This window comes from Oncorhynchus mykiss, chromosome 13, assembly GCF_013265735.2.
Source record: "Oncorhynchus mykiss isolate Arlee chromosome 13, USDA_OmykA_1.1, whole genome shotgun sequence".
NCBI classification, from domain to species: domain Eukaryota; kingdom Metazoa; phylum Chordata; class Actinopteri; order Salmoniformes; family Salmonidae; genus Oncorhynchus; species Oncorhynchus mykiss.
Window position 1 is genome coordinate 5,155,742 of NC_048577.1, and position 6,066 is coordinate 5,161,807.

Consider the following 6,066-nt stretch of genomic DNA (forward strand, 5'->3'; position numbering starts at 1 on the left):
CAGCAAAAGGTGGCGCTACAAAGTATTAACTTAAGGGGGCTGAATAATTTTGCACGCCCAATTTTTCAGTTTTTGATTTGTTAAAAAAGTTTGAAATATCCAATAAATGTCGTTCCACTTCATGATTGTGTCCCACTTGTTGTTGATTCTTCACAAAAAAAATCAGTTTTATATCTTTATGTTTGAAGCCTGAAATGTGGCAAAAGGTCGCAAAGTTCAAGGGGGCCGAATACTTTCGCAAGGCACTGTATATCATGTGCATTACAGAAACTCTAAATAGTAGTGCACTAGGGTCCTGATTAAAGTAGTGCACTAGGGTCCTGGTAGAGAGTAGTGCACTAGGGTCCTGGTTAAAGAAGTGCACTAGGGTCCTGTTAAAGTAGTGCACTAGGGTCCTGGTAGAGAGTAGTGCACTAGGGTCCTGGTTAAAGTAGTGCACTAGTGTCCTGGTTAAAGTAGTGCACTAGGGTCCTGGTAAAAGTAGTGCTCTAGTGTCCTGGTTAAAGTAGTGTACTAGGGTCCTGGTAGAAAGTAGTGTACTAGGGTCCTGGTAGACCGTAGTGTACTATAGGGTCCTGGTAGAAAGTAGTGCACTAGGGTCCTGGTAGACCGTAGTGTACTAGGGTCCTGGTAGAAAGTAGTGCACTAGGGTCCTGGTAGAAGTAGTGTACTAGGGTCCTGGTAGACCGTAGTGTACTAGGGTCCTGGTTAAAGTAGTGCACTAGTGTCCTAGTTAAAGTAGTGCACTAGGGTCCTGGTAAAAGTAGTGCTCTAGAGTCCTGGTAGAAAGTAGTGCACTAGGGTCCTGGTAGAAAGTAGTGTACTAGGGTCCTGGTAGAAAGTAGTGTACTAGGGTCCTGGAAGACCGTAGTGTACTAGGGTCCTGGTAGAAGTAGTGTACTAGGGTCCTGGTAGAAAGTAGTGCACTAGGGTCCTGTTAAAGTAGTGCACTAGGGTCCTGATTAAAGTAGTGCACTAGTGCCCTGGTCAAAGTACTGCACTAGGGTCCTGTTAAAGTAGTGCACTAGGGTCCTAGTAGAAAGTAGTGCACTAGGGTCCTGTTAAAGGAGTGCACTAGGGTCCTGGTAGATAGTAGTGCACTAGGGTCCTGTTAAAGGAGTGCACTAGGGTCCTGGTAGATAGTAGTGCACTAGGGGCCTGGTAGATAGTAGTGCACTAGGGGCCTGGTAGAAAGTAGTGCAGGAGGGGCCTGGTAGATAGTAGTGCACTAGGGGCCTGGTAGATAGTAGTGCACTAGGGGCCTGGTAGAAAGTAGTGCACTAGGGGCCTGGTAGATAGTAGTGCACTAGGGGCCTGGTAGAAAGTAGTGCACTAGGGGCCTGGTAGAAAGTAGTGCACTAGGGTCCTGGTAGAAAGTAGTGCACTAGGGTCCTGGTAGAAGTAGTGTACTAGGGTCCTGGTTGAAATTGTGCACTAGGGTCCTGGTAGAAGTAGTGTACTAGGGTCCTGGTAGAAAGTAGTGCACTAGGGTCCTGATTAAAGTAGTGCACTAGTGCCCTGGTCAAAGTAGTGCACTAGGGTCCTGTTAAAGTAGTGCACTAGGGTCCTGTTATAGTAGTGCACTAGGGTCCTGGTAGATAGTAGTGCACTAGGGGCCTGGTAGATAGCAGTGCACTAGGGGCCTGGTAGAAAGTAGTGCACTAGGGGCCTGGTAGATAGTAGTGCACTAGGGGCCTGGTAGAAAGTAGTGCACTAGGGGCCTGGTAGAAAGTAGTGCACTAGGGTCCTGGTAGAAAGTAGTGCACTAGGGGCCTGGTAGAAAGTAGTGCACTAGGGGCCTGGTAGAAAGTAGTGCACTAGGGTCCTGGTAGACCGTAGTGTACTAGGGTCCTGGTAGAAGTAGTGTACTAGGGTCCTGGTAGAAAGTAGTGCACTAGGGTCCTGTTAAAGTAGTGCACTAGGGTCCTGATTAAAGTAGTGCCCCAGTGCCCTGGTCAAAGTAGTGCACTAGGGTCCTGTTAAAGTAGTGCACTAGGGTCCTAGTAGAAAGTAGTGCACTGGGGTCCTGTTAAAGTAGTGCACTAGGGTCCTGTTAAAGGAGTGCACTAGGGTCCTAGTAGAAAGTAGTGCACTAGGGTCCTGGTAGATAGTAGTGCACTAGGGGCCTGGTAGATAGTATTGCACTAGGGTCCTGGTAGAAAGTAGTGCACTAGGGGCCTGGTAGAAAGTAGTGCACTAGGGCCCTGGTAGAAATTGTGCACTAGGGTCCTGGTAGACCGTAGTGTACTAGGGTCCTGGTAGAAGTAGTGTACTAGGGTCCTGGTAGAAGTAGTGCACTAGTGCCCTGGTCAAAGTAGTGCTCTAGGGTCCTGTTAAAGTAGTGCACTAGGGTCCTGTTAAAGGAGTGCACTAGGGTCCTAGTAGAAAGTAGTGCACTAGGGTCCTGGTAGAGAGTAGTGCACTAGGGGCCTGGTAGATAGTATTGCACTAGGGTCCTGGTAGAAAGTAGTGCACTAGGGGCCTGGTAGAAAGTAGTGCACTAGGGCCCTGGTAGAAATTGTGCACTAGGGTCCTGGTAGACCGTAGTGTACTAGGGTCCTGGTAGAAGTAGTGTACTAGGGTCCTGGTAGAAGTAGTGTACTAGGGTCCTGGTAGAAAGTAGTGCACTAGGGTCCTGTTAAAGTAGTGCACTAGGGTCCTGATTAAAGTAGTGCACTAGGGTCCAGGTTAAAGTAGTGCACTAGTGCCCTGGTCAAAGTAGTGCTCTAGGGTCCTGTTAAAGTGGTGCACTAGGTTCCTGGTCAAAGTAGTGCACTAGGGTCCTGTTAAAGTAGTGCACTACGGTCCTGGTCAAAGTAGCGCACTAGGGTCCTGTTAATGTAGTGCACTAGGGTCCTAGTAGAAAGTAGTGCACTAGGGTCCTGTTAAAGTAGTGCACTAGGGTCCTGGTCAAAGTAGCGCACTAGGGTCCTGTTAATGTAGTGCACTAGGGTCCTAGTAGAAAGTAGTGCACTAGGGTCCTGTTAAAGTAGTGCACTAGGGTCCTGGTCAAAGTAGCGCACTAGGGTCCTGTTAATGTAGTGCACTAGGGTCCTGTTAATGTAGTGCACTAGGGTCCTGTTAAAGTAGTGCACTAGGGTCCTGGTAGATAGTAGTGCACTAGGGGCCTGGTAGATAGCAGTGCACTAGGGGCCTGGTAGAAAGTAGTGCACTAGGGGCCTGGTAGATAGTAGTGCACTAGGGGCCTGGTAGAAAGTAGTGCACTAGGGGCCTGGTAGATAGTAGTGCACTAGGGGCCTGGTAGAAAGTAGTGCACTAGGGTCCTGGTAGAAAGTAGTGCACTAGGGTCCTGGTAGAAGTAGTGTACTAGGGTCCTGGTAGAAATTGTGCACTAGGGTCCTGGTAGAAGTAGTGTACTAGGGTCCTGGTAGAAAGTAGTGCACTAGGGTCCTGATTAAAGTAGTGCACTAGTGCCCTGGTCAAAGTAGTGCACTAGGGTCCTGTTAAAGTAGTGCACTAGGGTCCTGTTATAGTAGTGCACTAGGGTCCTGGTAGATAGTAGTGCACTAGGGGCCTGGTAGATAGCAGTGCACTAGGGGCCTGGTAGAAAGTAGTGCACTAGGGGCCTGGTAGATAGTAGTGCACTAGGGGCCTGGTAGAAAGTAGTGCACTAGGGGCCTGGTAGAAAGTAGTGCACTAGGGTCCTGGTAGAAAGTAGTGCACTAGGGGCCTGGTAGAAAGTAGTGCACTAGGGGCCTGGTAGAAAGTAGTGCACTAGGGTCCTGGTAGACCGTAGTGTACTAGGGTCCTGGTAGAAGTAGTGTACTAGGGTCCTGGTAGAAAGTAGTGCACTAGGGTCCTGTTAAAGTAGTGCACTAGGGTCCTGATTAAAGTAGTGCCCCAGTGCCCTGGTCAAAGTAGTGCACTAGGGTCCTGTTAAAGTAGTGCACTAGGGTCCTAGTAGAAAGTAGTGCACTGGGGTCCTGTTAAAGTAGTGCACTAGGGTCCTGTTAAAGGAGTGCACTAGGGTCCTAGTAGAAAGTAGTGCACTAGGGTCCTGGTAGATAGTAGTGCACTAGGGGCCTGGTAGATAGTATTGCACTAGGGTCCTGGTAGAAAGTAGTGCACTAGGGGCCTGGTAGAAAGTAGTGCACTAGGGCCCTGGTAAAAGTAGTGCACTAGGGTCCTTTTAAAGTAGTGCACTACGGTCCTGGTCAAAGTAGCGCACTAGGGTCCTGTTAATGTAGTGCACTAGGGTCCTAGTAGAAAGTAGTGCACTAGGGTCCTGTTAAAGTAGTGCACTAGGGTCCTGGTCAAAGTAGCGCACTAGGGTCCTGTTAATGTAGTGCACTAGGGTCCTAGTAGAAAGTAGTGCACTAGGGTCCTGTTAAAGTAGTGCACTAGGGTCCTGGTCAAAGTAGCGCACTAGGGTCCTGTTAATGTAGTGCACTAGGGTCCTGTTAATGTAGTGCACTAGGGTCCTGTTAAAGTAGTGCACTAGGGTCCTGGTCAAAGTGGGGCGTCAGGGTAGCTAGTCATTAGAGCGTTGGACTAGTAACCGGAAGGTTGCAAGTTCAAAAACCCGAGCTGACAAGGTACAAATCTGTCGTTCTGCCCCTGAACAGGCAGTTAACCCACTGTTCTTAGGCCGTCATTGAAAATAAGAATTTGTTCTTAACTGACTTGCCTAGTTAAATAAAGGTAAAATAAAAAAAGTAGTGCACTAGTACCCTGGTCAAAGTAGTGCACTAGTACCCTGGTCAAAGTAGTGCACTAGTACCCTGGTCGAAGTAGTGCACTAGGGTCCTGGTTAAAGTAGTGCACTAGGGTCCTACTAGAAAGTAGTGCACTAGGGTCCTACTAGAAAGTAGTGCACTAGGGTCCTGGTAGAAAGTAGTGCACTAGGGTCCTGGTCAAAGTAGTACACTAGGGTCCTGGTAGAAAGTAGTGCACTAGGGCCCTGGTTAAAGTAGTGCACTAGGGGCCTGGTAGAAAGTAGTGCACTAGGGTCCTAGTAGAAAGTACTAGGGCCCTTGTCAAAGTAGTGCACTAGTGTCCTGGTCAAAGTAGTGCACTAGGGTCCTGGTCAAAGTAGTACACTAGGGTCCTGGTCAAAGTAGTACACTAGGGTCCTGGTAGAAAGTAGTGCACTAGGGCCCTGGTTAAAGTAGTGCACTAGGGGCCTGGTAGAAAGTAGTGCACTAGGGTCCTAGTAGAAAGTACTAGGGCCCTTGTCAAAGTAGTGCACTAGTTTCCTGGTCAAAGTAGTGCACTAGGGTCCTGGTCAAGGTAGTGCACTAGGGTCCTGGTAGAAAGTAGTGCACTAGGGTCCTGGTCAAAGTAGTGCACTAGGGTCCTGGTCAAAGTAGTGCACTAGGGTACTATTAGAAAGTAGTGCACTAGGGCCCTGGTCAAAGTAGTGCACTAGTGTGCAGTGCAGACGTGTTTCACAGTCCTTCCTATTTAGATACCTGTCTCTTACCACAGGTGTATGAAATGTCTGCTTTGTTCTGAAGTTACCACCATGATGCACTGACTTCCCTCACAGTCCTTGTCATCACGAGTTGTGTTTTGATGAAATTACGTCCTTCTCATCACGAGGTGTGTTTGTAATGTAATTTCCAGTTAAAGGTGTGCCTGTGTACCCGGATCCTATTTCTTTGTGTGCAACAGTCAGTTTAGCTTATGAAACATTTGCTTAGTAACCGGACACCAACGTGATCTGTTGGACAAAACATGATCTGTTGGACAAAACGTGATCTGTGATAGAGTTACTATATTTACACAACCCTTGTGATAAGGATATATGTGAGGGTTTTTATCTTTTCGAGCTCATTAATGATAGAATGTTCATATGTGACCCGATTCAAGAAGCTAGCTACTTCACTGCTTGGTTGGCAGAAATGCCTTAAAAAACAAACTTGATTGCCATTTGCAAATACGAGCCCAGTCGGTTTAGCCACGGAAAAAGCGAGTAACCTTCCCGCTAGTCATGATTGTCTGAGATAATGGATGGGCTGGATATGCCAAGAGATGAGTTCGGATTGGTCTGCCATGTAGCATGCTTCTGTCTATAACATGAGCTGCTCAGTATGTGAAGATACT